This window comes from Dermacentor andersoni, chromosome 8 (genome assembly GCF_023375885.2).
Source record: "Dermacentor andersoni chromosome 8, qqDerAnde1_hic_scaffold, whole genome shotgun sequence".
Taxonomy (NCBI): Eukaryota; Metazoa; Arthropoda; class Arachnida; order Ixodida; family Ixodidae; genus Dermacentor; species Dermacentor andersoni.
The window spans coordinates 29568883-29584424 of NC_092821.1; the positions used below are offsets into that span (position 1 = coordinate 29568883).

The 15542-nt window shown below is 45.5% G+C and overlaps 1 long non-coding RNA gene across 1 annotated transcript; it reads right to left on the reverse strand.

Moving 5' to 3' along the window:
• Nucleotides 1-8727: 8727 nt before the first annotated feature.
• Nucleotides 8728-10223, reverse strand: LOC140219779 (uncharacterized). The gene is made up of 2 exons (XR_011895962.1): nt 10131-10223; nt 8728-8833 (listed from the first exon to the last, which is right to left on the reverse strand). It is a non-coding gene; the product is annotated as an uncharacterized lncRNA (long non-coding RNA).
• Between the last annotated feature and the right edge of the window lie 5319 nt (nt 10224-15542).

A 15542-nucleotide genomic window follows, 5' to 3' on the forward strand; every position in this document is an offset into this window, starting at 1 on the left:
ATATCAAGCAATAAAGTGCATCTCTTGCATGTGGAGAGCATCCAAGAACAGTTTACTCTGTTGAATGCAGAGCTATCACTTTATGAATGAGAGAGAGTGTGCAGTGGAACTTGCGGCACCGAAGTGAAGTAAAAAGACACTAATGGAAATGAGATTTCATCCTCCCAGTGCCTGTTTAAAGACTTGGCCATTCTCCGCCAGAAGTTCATCTATTTGTTTGTGAAATAAATTTTTTTTTCTTGCAGAACTAAGATTCTTTTCGTTGTCCTGAACACTATGGTGGTAAAATACACTTTTTGAAATCAAAATTAAAAATTGTCGCCATATGTGGCTGGCTTAAGTTATCTGAACACACCCTTATGCAAGACATAAGTCACACAGATAGACATCTTTAATGCTGTGCTGCAACAGTAAAATAGTAGCCTCAGATGAGACTACACCTTTTAATTGTTAATATCCTCTGAATACAAGTGCACTTTTCAGCAGCAATCTGAAAAGTAACGGGAGACAGAGACCAGGACTATGTGCGCCAGCATTGAACAGGTGCAGCGGGGTAAAAAAACATGTTTTTGGAATAAGGCTTCTGCCTTGATGCCATACACTAGGCCATGCCATAGGTTTGGGCAAGAAGTGGTGCCTCTCTGCCCATTTCCTCCCGCGTCGAGATCCAGCAGGCAGCATGACAATTGCGTAATACACTCGTCTTCTGGTTTCCCTGTCACTCTCGCAATGCGTACTGCCCTTCCCCAGACTTTAGAGTTAAGGAAAGTATCTCTCTCTGCGGAAGAGACACTGGCTCCCTGACTTTGGCCATGACTGGATTCGATGAATACTTGCCACAACCTATGAGTGACCCATGCCCAACTATCGCAAACAAGGCAAGGCTATTTACTATGTTTTTAGAAAGTGAACCTTCTCTGTGCAAGTGCTACTTATTGCTCTCCAGAATAAATAATGTTGTAGCTGGCACCACTGGTTACCCAATTTGTCAAAACCCAACGTAGCTATGATTACCTGCAGTACGGGTTGCGGAGTACTAGGGAATGCGGGTGTGTGGCTAGATCAGGAGCTTGCCTTCAGCTCTCTGTTTCTTCAGCCCTGTTCAGAGATGGGTAACATTTTGTTTATTGACAGTGGCGTACAGATTCAACTTCGAATTTTTTCATTTCGTAGTACTCACTGCTTGCCCTTCCTTCGTTTGTGTGCGAGTGGATGCATGTGCATGTTTTCCCTTTCTCTCTTCTTTTGATCTCTTGGTATATAAACATGCCAACTACTTGGCTATTGCCAACAACTTGGCAATAGCATGCCAAGTCTGCTCAGCTAACTTCTCCACCTACCATTACAATTTCTTGCGAGTGCAGACATATACTGACATACTGGTTGATGTGTATGGTTTGCTTGTGATAAATTTTTTAAATTTTCACCTTTGTAATAGTCCGTAAGGCTCTGGAACAAACTGCCCAATACAATGGTAGAGGATTTTAATGAAGCTGTAAGGGCTCTTAATTTTGCCAAAATGTGGTATGTTGCAAAACAGTGTGTTGTATATTTTATGACCTTTTCTTTTTGCTGAATTTTTTGTCGCATTTCACTCATTAGTAATAATATTGGAATAGCCTGTTACAACACTTATACATATTAAGCCTCTTGTTTTCTTCCATTCTTTTGTTTTCAATACTATGTTATTTGCTTCACATTAGTTAAAGTGCACGTATGGGCAATTTCAGGAAAATAAACATGGAATTAAATACATTCTCAGAACATGCAAGTTTTGTGCACAGTGGGTGAGCTGTGGAGTGTGAATAGTGCAACGTGCAGTGCACGTTCAGAGAAAATTGCCCTAGGCTAGTGGTATGGCATAAAGCAGCACCAAGATTCTTGGGAATTCAGCGCACTGGAACCAAAATGCAAAATATACCTTTTCGTTCACTATTGTACCTAGTGTGCAATGAAAGACTATAATTAAAATGTACAGAGGAAATTTTTCACCTGATCACAGGACAGAAAACCAGTGATTCCCTTATTTCACAGAAAAAAAACATGATTTTCATCTCTTTATATAAAAAGTGGGGACAATCAAAACAATCCATGGCACATAATGCAAGATAGCTCCATCTCTTCTTCAATCATTTCAAAATTAAATTAGGGGATTTGAAATCCTGCAAATGCCCAGTGGAACGCTATAATGGGTGATTACGGATTAATTTTGCCCATCTGAGGTTTAACATGCACCCAAAGCATGTTATTCAAGCATCTTTGCATTCCATCCCCTGCAGCTACCATGGCCATAATCGAAGCTGCAACCTCTTAGCCAGCAGGAACATTGGACATCCTCTAAGCCACTAGAACGGGTCCCGAAATGTATACCTTGACCTATGCCCATGAGCAAGAAGTATATGGACCAGGGATCGTGCAATAAACTCAATTTTCTCATTCGCCTGTAAATTGAACTTGAAATTTGAGAAGCTAATCCCACAGGTGAAAAATTTTTTTGGAACTAATATATCTATACACGTAGATAAATACAAGGTTGCTAGAGACTGATAGTAAGCTGGCAGAAAAATTTGTGTTGGAACTATTAAGCACATTCTAACATGTCTTGTTTCGCTCTCAGGCAATGCATGATGAGCATGTTGAAAATGCAATTAAGTATTTACACCTGAAGCTTCAAATCACCAGAAATCATCTGAGTTAGAGATATGAAACACATGGGAAAAAAAGAAACAAATTCTGCCCTACAATTCAGCCCACTGCAAATTGCTTCATGAAAAGATTGTGCAGTTGTGCCATAGCAACAATCTCGCCAAGTGGCATTAACAAATGGTTCAAACTAGGGGTGGAGGAGACTGAATGCCCGGTCACTTCCGGAAAGGCGCAGTATATATATTTTTTATTTCTGTTTTGAAGATTCATTCAAAGGCTTAAAATGTTGAAGATTCCAGTTTTACGGGAAATGATGAGACATGATAGCCTCTTCATTGCATAGCAGTCAACACTCTTGTACAGGATCATTCATAGTAGATGCTGCATCTAACATTAGCTTTAATGATAGAGTACATAGAACACAAACGGAGGCACTAGCACGACTCTCTGAAAGTGCGGCACGTCAGCATGCTGCATCAGCACCCCACCTTTTCTTTCATTGGTGGCGGAGGGCTCTCCTGGATCAGGAGCAAATGATGTATGACGCATGCTTCCTCCTTTCCCCTCCAGCCATGCTGAATCTGTGCTCCCATCCCCATGGCACACTTTCTCCTGTCCCATCAGGTGCCTCCTCAGTTCGCAACTGCATCGTCCTCCTCTCCAGTTTTTCCCCTTTCTTGCTGTACACAAGGTGACAGATGGGTTTTCCTTCTCATGAGCGCTCTAATGCTAAGACATCACAAAAAAAAAAAAGAACAGAAAGCCATAATATCTATGCAGCTGCAAAATTAGAAGTAATATGTCGTACATTACATGGAAGGCAAACCATGTTGTACAAGATCCTGCTTTTGTGCAGCAAATACTGTTGGGCAAAGCTGGAAACAGCTGGCTGTGTGAATATAAGAATGCAAGGTGCATGATAGAAGAGCATTTGATCTCAGTAATTTATGCAGTAATGGCAAGAGGACAACAAGGGAAATGATTCAGGTAGCCCAGATGGCGCAATAAGACAATGTATAAGTATGCCATCAATTGGTCTCACTATAAAAGAAATGTGAATATGACATCGGCCTTTAATAGGACAAAGAATCAGTGGTTCCATGTAGCATGACTTAGGGACAAAGTTGCTTCTGTACATTTTGGTTTTGGTGGTACACTGCACAGTAGTTATATAACTGTTCCTTCTGCGAATTATACATTAAATTAGAAAAAAAATTCAATTGCGCTGTTTTTAGGTGCCAAAACCACGATGTGAATATGAGGCATGTTGTAGTGGCCAACTCTGGAAATTTGGAGCACCTGGGTTTCTTTAAGATACACCTAAATCTAAGTACACAGGTGTTTTCGCATTTTTCCCCCATTGAAATGTGGCTGCCGTGGCCAGGATTTGATCCCGCGACCTCGTGCTTAGGAGCCCAACACCATAGCCACTAAGCAACCATGGCAGGTAAATTCAGTTAGAAGTCGGGGTTATCAGTGCTGTTCGTTGCTTACATCTTTTGTTTTACGCTGTATGTACACTGGATTTATGACGCGGTTTGTTCTTCAAGAGGTTGTGAAACGGTTGTGTGACTGGCCCAAGTTTATTATTGCAAGAGTAAAGGTCCAACGTGGTCATAGAGACAAACATAACGGCTCTCAGCACATATTATACGAGTTGTGAAAATAGAGTGCATCTTTATAAACTTGATTGAATACACAATAAAGAGAAAACTAATCGACATTTCATATTCTTTATTTCATGTAATATCCATTGACACTCAGTATTTTCATAATGCAATGTACACTGACCCACAAGATATTATGGGGTGCGCGAGCACGTGGCGAAACGGCCCTCCTCTGCTTCTAGCGGGGCACCCCTGGTGTCGAGACTGACGCCTGCGCACATGCGCCCCTCCGAGACTGCAAGCGTGCATGTTTCCACGCTTACTCCTTGCACCAGCGATATGCGAATGTAGCCGCGAGGTGCCCCTCTTGTGATTGGCACTGTGGCGGCTTCGACGGGCAAAACTTTGTTTATACAATGGAAATTGAGAGTTCATTTTCTTCTCGCCAGTCTCCTTCTATAGGGGGTGTTTTCTGACATGCTCTTCTGTGAGAGAATGCCCCGTTCATAAAAAGAAACAACAAAGATTGGACACGAAACGGTGCAGCTCAGAAAAAAAAATTACTTGGGTTCGCCACCGGGCCCTATGTGTCGGCGCTCGTGACTCGACAAAAAGCAGCCGCAGCAGCACGCACAAGCTCAGGCTTCACATAGTTTTGCGCCAATCGCAAGAGGGGCACCTCACGGCTACATTCGGATATCACCGACGCACGAGGAGGAAGTGCAGAAACATGCACGCTTGCAGTCTCGGAGGGACGTGCATGCATGCAGGCTCGATACCATGGGTGCACAGCTAGAAGGGGAGAAGGGTCGTTTTGCCACGCGCTCGTGCACCCTGTAATATTTTGTGGTCGAGTGTACATACCAGATATGTTGTCTGTAGTGTTTATTTCTGAAATATGATCTTTTGGGATGTATAATACATATAATAGGCATCTTAGCTTTGTTGCACATTAAGAGGAATTTATTTTATAAATACTAAATAATTATCTGAAAAGATGAATGTTTCTTTAGGTTTCACACATTTCTTTTGATACATTGTAAATGTATATCCTAATAGATTAGTGTTTTGTATGTTATACGCTTGCCGATAGGAGACTTACTGCTGCCATGCGAGGGTCTTCAGGCACATTAAAGCTGTATGTTGCAGCTTTTCGCCTGGAGGACACTCAACAAAGTTTGTTGGAAATAAAACCATTTCTGGTATGTTAAGTCGAAAATTCTATTTCAAGTTGCTGCCTTTAGACACTTCGTGCCAACCGCCATTTTGGCAAGGCTGTGTGATGTCGGGGAATAAGGCTGCTTCGATGGATTTCAAGACCAGATAGCAGCCTTCCTTCACACACTCTGGCACCAAAAAGGGCAGCACAGGTGTCAGTGTTACTTTTGCTACAATTCCTTCACTTGTGCTATAAATAGCAGCAGCAAACTGCCGAGAGATGCACATGCAAAAGCAAAACAATGCATGAGGGCCATAACATATTTCCCAGCTCCTGAAATCAGTTCCAGTGTTTGCAGTAGGCAAAAGCATGGCCTTCAAGATCAGATTACCAGTGGGAACAGTTTCCGAGGGTGCCAATTCATTTCATCAAGACTCAGTGTTGCCACACTGCTTTTGATACAAGTTTGAGAAAAAAAAAATTTAAGTGAACATTTTCTAACACATTGAATGCAGTCAAATTTTCTTTCTGTTATGCTTTCCTTTTATTTGAAAGCAAAAAAAATATCTAAGAAAACAAGACGCAAAACAGAAAGAAAAATACCTCAGTATAGGGCGAGCATCATTACACAGTGTGTGAAACCAGATGTGCACGCCTGTGAGGGTGATGATTGGCCAAGTGTGTGCACTATACATTCAGTGATGCTACAGGCATGCACTCTGCTGTTTGCGTTTCATTTGACGCTGATAGTACATCCACACAATGTAGCCACAGGGACCAGTGAGCAGTCAAGTGAAGCTTTTTGAGGTCATGTTTAGTTGGATCATGCAAATAAAATGCATTAATTAATCATATGCCATGGAAGATACAAGCACAAGTACACAAATTACTGTGCATGACAGGAGTGGCTGCAAAGACGTATAAGGCTCACACAAAGGCCGGACAGCAGACAAGGGACGATGATATTTAACTAATTTCGCCAGGAAAAATGACTTCGAAGTTTGTGCATTAAGTACAAAGAAAATCCGAAGACACCTAAGCACTTCTTACGAGTTGTGAATACTTTAATGTCCAACTGAACGCCACTGCCGAGTTATGAACTCCTCGCGGGCAAGCGGGCACGTTAAGACGCTTGGCACATATTGATTTAGTCTTACCGAGGCGCAGTTAGAACGCACACAAGAGCTTGAGCAGACAAGGAACACAGGCTTGCGAGAGGGAAGGTGATGTGTTGTCGTAGCAATGCACTCTCCCCTCGCGAAGTAGCGCGGCAGCAGATGTTCCCCTTCGCTTGCTTTCCTCTGCTTAGACACGAGCCAGCAAGTGCAAGCTAAAGCCATGAGCGCGCCTCGTGTGCTCTCATGGCGTCACAGTCAATGGCAAATTAGGCACCGTTTTGCTGCTACAGATGCTGCCGGCTTTTTCACTGAAGGATCCACTTACCACTCTTGCATAAAAAAAATCCTGTCACTGACCACATAATAAACAGCAATAAAGAAATTCCATTAAAAGTATTGCATCAAACCAGCTCAGAGCACAAAAGATGACCAAAACTGTCAGGCTTGGCTGCTGAAAATTAATGTCTTGTAGCAAGGTTTAACGAGCACAAATGATATGCAAGAATACTCAGAATGATGCGAATGCTCAGATGCTGAGCTCTGCTCTTGTGCAGGAGCTTGGCAATGCAGCTGGCATAAAATTCCAGTCTTCTGACTACTACTCTGATTTCATGAAAAGTAGGTTATTCTGGCAAGAGTATAGGACAACATCACTGCAGTACACTTTTACTTCACCTTGTCAGATCAAAAAGTCAACAGACGTCTGAAGTGGTTCAACCACAATTCACAGCCGGAGAACAGGATAGCAACTATAGAATTTGGCGAGATGATTAGACAACAGCCAAAGGAGAGTGGACGAAAGTTAGAGGTGAAAGCTGTTCTGTTTGACTGTGTCGAGGTGTATTGGAGTCGTCAAGCAACAGGCAATAGCGATGGTGGTTCCTAGCGTGCCGATATTGTTCTGGCTGCAAGGCACATAATGGTGATTATTGCATTTTATAGTGTCCCATTCTTCTTTAGATGACAAAGTACTTAAATTTGTGTATTGGTTACATTTGCAGTGACGTCCAAAATCTAGATTTGTACTGGGCAAAGACAATACTTAAAAATTAAGCTCAGTGGTTTTACATGCCAAAATCACTAAATGATGATGAGGGATGCAATAGTGAGAAACTCTGGATTAATTCTGTACACCTGGGTTTAACGTGCACCCAACGCATGGCGCACAGCATGTTTTGCATTTTGCCCCGATCGAAATGTCGCCGCAGGGGCTTGGATTTGATCCCACGGCCTTGGGCTTAGCAGCCAACACCAAAGCCACAGCACCAGTAACATTAAAACAAAGCAGCGATTTGATAAAGCGTGTAAGAGCACAACAGTTTTTAAGCATTGCTTCATGCTAAGGTCCAAGTCATAAGTTCGGTACTGTCACACAACAGCCACATTAATGAGATGAACAATGGGGGTAAAATGGGAAATTAAGCTGCAAAATCATGAAGCAAAAGCCTTTTAAGCTGTGAAGTTCTTTCGGAACTTGGAAGGTGTGGACATTTGGACATGCAGAGGATGCAGTCTTTGGAAACAACTTGCCAAGTTAATTAGTTGTTTTTACCAAAGCAATATTTCATCACAAAGCAAATAGCTATAATTTCAGTATGCTCCAAGATTGAAGGCCCTATGATGAAAATTTCTATTGCATTTCTAGCAAGTTATATGGAGCAACCAAAGGTAAGAGACATTTGATGCTAGTATTCAATAAATTTCAGTTATTAGAAAGCACTCGTCCTGTGCCCTTCTGTGTGTCTTCCGTTGTTTCCGCACTGATTAGTAAGTATGACGCTAGTGACTGCAATAGAATACGTGAAGGCCGAGAAAATAGCAATGGCAATGAAGAGCTATTGCTTGAACAAAAAAAAAAGGAAGCATAGGTGTAGTGCCAAAGCAGAAAGGAAACGAAAAGTATGTGCAAAGCCATGCATGACAAGAGAAAGCAGTAGGCAAGGAGATGTGGTGAGCAGGGGAGGGGGGGTATTCTGTAAGAGCCCACCTAGTGGACTCCATTTCGGCCGCTACTGATTGGCTAGGGCTGCTCGTCTCCCTCTCTCACACAGCTGCATCCAATCAGCAGTGGCCGAAATGGGCAGTACACTAGGTGTACTCTTACAGAATACCCGCCCAGGAGAAAATGATGAGATGGATTCTTGCCTTGTGAAGTGCAGCAACTGTTTTTTTTTTCTGTTCAGAGCGAACGTGAGCGAGACTGGAGATATAATGGTGATATGAGGCTTTGATGTGGAGATAAGCTGTGGTCTAGGATGAAGCACAATTTCGGTTTCCAGCTGTGGATGAATTTCCAGGAGACCCTGCATATACAAGTTTTTTTTAGCAATTAATAATTCACGTATCTGGCGAAGGAAATCATTACAGTGACATGCGGCATAAGCAATAGTCAGGCACATATAGCAAAATACAGTGCCACTGTAGAGGAAAGGCGACAGGGAAGAGCAACAAAAAGTGATCAAGCATGTGCAGGGAGAAGGGTACAGAAAAAGTACAAGGGATCACACAAAGGAGATCAGTTTGACAGTGACGACAAGAGCAGTACTTATGAGCACAACTTTCGGAAGAAAGTAAGTAGCAAATTAATTGGGTCATCAGTTGCCAAAGAGCAAGCGTTTTCTGTCACAAATGCTACTGACGCCAAGCGTCATGTCCTGGCGCTGTTAAGGAAGTGAAGGCGCAGTTGTGGCAAGGGATAGCAGCAGCAGGTGTGTTATAATAATGGCAGTACCAGGCAGTACTGGGCTACAGTGAGCCAACTGTACCAGCCTGTGCTTCTGGAAATCTGTCACCTATGTCGAGTTGAAATGTACTACTAAAGTGGGTGTACGTCGGAAAGACTTTCTCGCCCAGGCGGCGCTCGTGTCGAGTCGGTGATCGCGGATTATTTATTTAATGAGCAATCTTTCGTCTCATTAAAGATGTTTTGTGCCTCATCCCGGGGGAGGAGTAGGGGCCATAGTGTAGACCAGGCATGCCCTCCTGGAGCAGTACCTTCGCTCGTGCAAGGCTTTTTGTATGCTGCTCTCCGTGACTTTTAAATGGCATTTTTGAATGGTCCCCTTCGATATAAATAAAGGTTCTTCAGCAAAACCATGTGCAATAAATCTGTAAGCGGGAGCCGCAGAGCTAGCGAAACGGAAGCAAAGCAGGCACGTCGGACGTACATTTAGACAGAGCGTTATTATAAGCTCAGGTGCTCTCGTGAGGGCTCCGTTTGCCGGTGACGTATGCCATCTTGTTGCAGTACTGGTAAAAATCCATTATATCGTCGGGACGAAAAAAGCACCCCGCCACTTCTATAACACCAGTCGGAACACTGCGGCCGCCATCACCTTTTAGAGTGGTCTACGGCCATAAATTACATAACGACTTTCGCTTTTCCCAGCTACAGGGTGCTAAATCTGTTTCAACATGCAGACATGCATGTTCACGCGAATCTCTTGAAGGGTGCAGTATGCACCGATAACCAACATACGATGGACACGGCGTAATGCTTTGGCATTAAAGTTATCCGATTGGTCCTCGATATCACAGGTTCACTGATCCCGTCGCACGTTCCGTATGCTAACGTTGCGACATAAAGCGCAACAAACCTACCAGCAACATCCAAGGAGACGCAGGAGGAAAACTTGCGGACGACACACGGCTTCGTCATGAAAGACATTTGAAGCATGGCCAGCCGACACACGGCAAAATGCGCGCCTAGGGACAAACGCATACAAAACAAGCAAATCAACTTCTCCTCCGTGGTACCTAGGCAAAGGGGGAAATTCAAGGCGCGAACGCCCCCAGATTTTCCCTCTCGCACCCGACAAACGACTGGCGATTCCTCAAATGACCGTCTCGTGCAATCGACGCTACTGTTCTGTCGTAAATTGCCATGAACGTGAAGGACGGAATAACAATGTTCAGTTTTACCGATTTCAATCGCGATCGTATGAAGGGGAAAGGCGAGAGCGCTGGATACGGGCCGTTCAACCTGTTGGTAATTGGATTACTTGCATTCCCCACAACACAGTGACTCGCATAAGAAAGTGCGACAATTTTGTTCTTCTGTAATTGTGTTGCGTAGCCCTAGCTGACGGAGGACTGTGGTAGCCAAGCGAAAACTCAAGATTTTGCAGCCGCCACTTCGTTGGCAACAGAAAAAACAACGTTGCGAACCATCCTGCTTATATGTGCAGTGGCGTAGCTAGGTCGTCTGGCACCCGAGGCTCATAGGTCTTCTGTCACCGCCCCCCGGGTGTAGCCAGCGGAAAAAGGGGTGTGTTCAGACGTATATGACACCGCCCTCCCCCACTGTCCCCTTGCACCCGGGGCCCACGGACCCCCCCCCCCCCCCCCCTGTTGCTACGCCACTGCTTATGTGCCATCGATATCTCCACCTTTTAACAGACGTCCGCCTCCACTTGACTCAACAAGTGGAACGGAGAGATTTGGCAGATCAGCTTAACCAAACATTTTGGTTCGTTTATGAATTCAAGATCCTGTTTTAGAGCATCGTTGTATCGCGAGCTCGTTTCTACTTTCGGTATTTTGTATGTCCTGCGCTGATACAAGCACGCTTCGCAATGTGCTGAGCCTGCTCGACTGCGTTTTTCAAATGTGAGCAATGAAGTTGCTGTAGGAGCACTGGACGAGTAATTGCGAAGTAACGCACGTATGTAAAGAAAAAAAATGTCGCGTGTATTTACATTTATTTCTGCGCGCTTGTTGCTCGAAGCGTCTGCGAAAAGTTCAAATTAAGGTACGAGCGATGCTGTAGCTCCTGCGAGAAAGAAAGATGCAGCGCGTAGGCAATGTAGGAAGCTTCTTTCGTTATGATCTCACGCTGTTTACTGCCTTGGAAAACGTTTTCTGTTTGCTGCCCTGGAAAAGGTTATGAAAGGACACTCTCTGTAAATAATTGCGAGACAAAACATTACGATAAAATACATAAAAATATAGGAGATACTTGAGTCTTGTGTTCAGGACATATTCAATATGAACCAATTTGAAATGCTCAGATTTTGATGCTGATATGCATACAGACAAACCTGATGCTCTCTGTACTTGCGAGTTGCAGCACGCCGAAATAACACTTGATACTTTATTTTACATTGTACATGTACTTCGCTCTGCTGAGCTTCCTTTCCGAAGCGTGGATGGGCGGAAGAAGCTTTCCAGGTCCTTCATTTTTAGGAAACCGTGCTTCAACACAAACGAAAGAGAAGGGTCCATTGTGGCCTATGCACCTTCGCTTGCGGACAGCTCTTCTTGCACTACTCAGTTCGCGCCAAGGCTCCGATGGGGGCGCTGGTGACGGCTTTTTCCGCAGCGCCGCCTGGGCAGAGTCTGAGGTCTTATAAGCCGTCCTGCAAAGACATATTGGACACAAAGTGAGCCCAAGAAACTATTCAGCAAGGATCTTGTGGCTTTTTTATTGTATGCAAACCAAGACCAGCGGTTTCCAACGCCGTATCCCTGACTCTTTTTTTCATGGCTACAAAAATTGAATGTCAACCGCGCTTGAATAATCTTCCCGTATCACTTTTATAGTCGAGCAGGTGCCGGTTGTCCAACAGCTTTAACACTTCTTGTCTTCGACGAAGACGTGAATGCGACTTTTAGTTGAAAAAGTGACGTCGGCTGCAAATAATGTAAAAGACCTGGTTCCGTTAATGCGCATATCATTCGTAAACCTGGACGACAGTTCTACATCCCGCTTAGATATTGCACTCTCCGGGACCCAAATTGGTTTTATATTGCAACGTAGATTGAAGACGGAGTCTTACAAAATAGACGCTTCTGTTTAATGGCGGGCCAGGAGAAGAACGCGCAGCTCACGCACTTCGTCGTCTTTCATGGCGCCGGCCTTTGCGCGCGCCGTCCCGCGGTGCGGGCGCCCCACATCATTGTGTCTATTGCCCCCCATGCGAAAAGCGACCGTCTAGGTCGCGTCAAAAAGTTCTTGCGGCGACAAGAAATGGAGCTCCTCAGGTGCATCTCGGCGTTCACGTACGCGCATAGTAGGGTTTCATGCGCACTATACATGAACAACTTCTGCGCGAGGACGACGACGGAGCGAACCGGGGTCAGAACTGCAAGGGACTACTTCGTAGGTCACGTCACTGAGGCGGCGTGTAACCTTGTAGGGGCCAAAATACCGGCGGAGCAACTTTTCCGAGAGTCCACGGCGACGGATCGGCGTCCAGACCCACACGAAGGCACCAGTATTGTAATGGACGTCGTGTCGACCCTGGTTGTAGCGGAGGGTGTCGGTATTCTGTTGGTTCCGGATACGATGCCGAGCAAGCTGGCGTGCTTCTTCAGCTCTTTGTACGAATTCTTCCGCGTGTTCGCTGGGCGGGCTATTATCAACCAGAGGTAGCATGGCGTCAAGTGTTGATGTGACGTGGCGCCCGTATACAAGTTCAAACGGCGTAAACTGTGTAGTCTCCTTTACAGCAGTGTTATACGCGAATGTTACATAGGGTAAAATCTCATCCCACGTCATGTGCTCTACGTCGATATACATGGAGAACATATCAGCCAGCGTTCTGTTCAGACGTTCAGTTAGTCCATTGGTTTGAGGGTGATACGCAGTGCTCTTGCGGTGAGAGCAATGCGTCAGCTGGAGAACGTTCTCCATAAGTTCGGCTGTAAATGCTGCACCGCGGTCGGTGATGAGAACAGACGGTGCACCATGTCGTAGGACGATGTGGCGTACAAAGAACTTGGCCACTTCATACGAGTTTGCTTGCATAGCTTCGGTTTCGGCGTACCGGGTTAAGTAGTTGGTAGCGACGACTATCCATTTGTTGCGCGAAGAGGTCACTGGGAATGGCCCAAGTAGATCCATTCCTATCTGTTGGAACAGTGCTTGAGGAGAGTCCACAGGGTGGAGAAAGCCAGCCAGTTTGACTGCTGGTTTCTTTCGGCGCTGACAATCGCGGCACGTCTTGACATACCGTTGCACAGAAGAAAAAAGCCGGGGCTAATAATACTTCTGGCGTATCTTTGCTAATGTCTTAGCGAATCCCAGGTGTCCCGCACATGGCTCATCATGGCAGGCTAGCAAATTGTCTTGGCGCAGCGCCGACGGCACGACAAGGAGGTACATATTTGGACCGCTTCCACAGTTTTTCCTGTAAAGGACGTTGTTGTGCAAAGAGTACGATGATAAGCCGCGCACGAGCGACCGAGGTAAGACACCTTCAGCTCCTTGAAGGTGCTCGATCAGCGGCAGCAGCTCAGGGTAAGCGCACTGGTGCTCAGCCATCTTTATGGCATCGATAATGCCGACAAATGGCAAGTCATGGTCAGGGTCCGAGACGTCGTAGGGGGGGGTGCGCGTGACAAACAGTCGGCGTTGCTGTGCTTCCTTCCAGATCGGTAGACAACTGTAATGTCGTACTCTTGCAAGTGCAGGCTCCAACGGGCTAGTCTGCCTGAAGGATCTTTGAGGTTGGCAAGCCAGCACAGGGCATGGTGATCGCTGACAGCCTTAAAGGGTCTACCGTACAAGTAGGGTCGGAATCTACCAATTGCCCACACAACCACTAAGCATTCCTCTTCAGTGGTTGAGTAGTTTTTCTCAGCCTTGGTGAGATTGCGGCTTGCATAAGCAATGGGGCGTTCCGCACCAGCTTGCCACTGCATAAGAACTGCGCCAAGACCGGTATTGCTGGCGTCAGTATGAATTTCAGTGTCAGCATCTTTGTCGAAATGAGCAAGTATTGGGGCCGCTTGCAAGCGCTTGTGCAATTCATTGAACGATTGCTGCTGCTCGTCCGACCAAATGAAAGGCACATCGTCGCGTGTGAGCCGTGTCAGAGGCTCAGCAATTCTTGGGAATCCCTCGATGAAGCGCCTATAGTATGCGCACAAACCAAGGAAGCTTTGGACAGCCTTCTTGTCTGTGGGTGGCGAAAACTCAGCTACGGCAGCTAACTTATCAGGGTCTGGTTGGACGCCTCTAGGACCAACGACATGGCCAAGAAATTTGAGCTCTTGGAAACCGAAGTAGCATTTTTCAGGCTTGATGGTGAGGCCACGGCAGTATGAATCGCTGCGAGGACACTCTCAAGTCATGCGAGATGTTCGTCAAACGTGCTCGAGAACACGACGACGTCGTCCAAGTATACGAGGCAGGTTTGCCATTTGAGTTCAGCAAGCACGGTATCCATCATCCGCTGAAAGGTGGCAGGTGCGGAACAGAGACCGAAGGGGAGAACTTTGAACTCATAAAGCCTGTCAGGTGTCACAAACGCTGTTTTTTCAGGATCCTGTTCATCGGCTTCGATTTGCCAATACCCTGATTTAAGATCCAAAGAAGAAAAAAAATTGGCATGCTGTAAACGATCCAATGCGTCGTCGATGCGTGGCAATGGATGAACATCGCGCTTGGTGACACGGTTCAACTTTCTATAATCTACACAGAAGCGTAGTGTGTTGTCTTTCTTTCTGACTAACACTACAGGGGAGGCCCACGGGCTTGTGGATGGCTGAATCACGTCGTCTTGGAGCATCTCTTTCACCTGATGCTTGATCGCTTCCCTTTCCACTGGAGACACTCTGTAAGGATGCTGACGAACAGGACGTGCAGACTCGTCCGTTATAATGCGGTGCTTTAACTAATTGTGATGGACGTGCGCCGTACTTTGGACGATGTTGAAAAACAGTCTGCAAATTCATTCACGAGACTCAGTAGACGGTCTTTCTGATGGTCTGGCAGAGCAGCGTTAACGTGAATCCGTTCTTTTAGGCTGGGTAACTCAGATTGCCGAGACGATGCGATTTCCAATGTGGCAATGTCAGTAACATCAATGATTTCGCGAAGGAATGCGATTGTCGTGCCTCGCGGTATATGCCGAAATTCGTTGCTAAAGTTTGTTAGCAAGATGACTGAACATTTGTTGCGCACCCGAAGAAGCCCTCTGGCTATGCAAATGTGGTGCTCAAGAAGCAGAGGGATGTTTGCCTCCGCAATTCCTTCGGCGTCGTCCTCCATGTCGCATCGGACAAGGG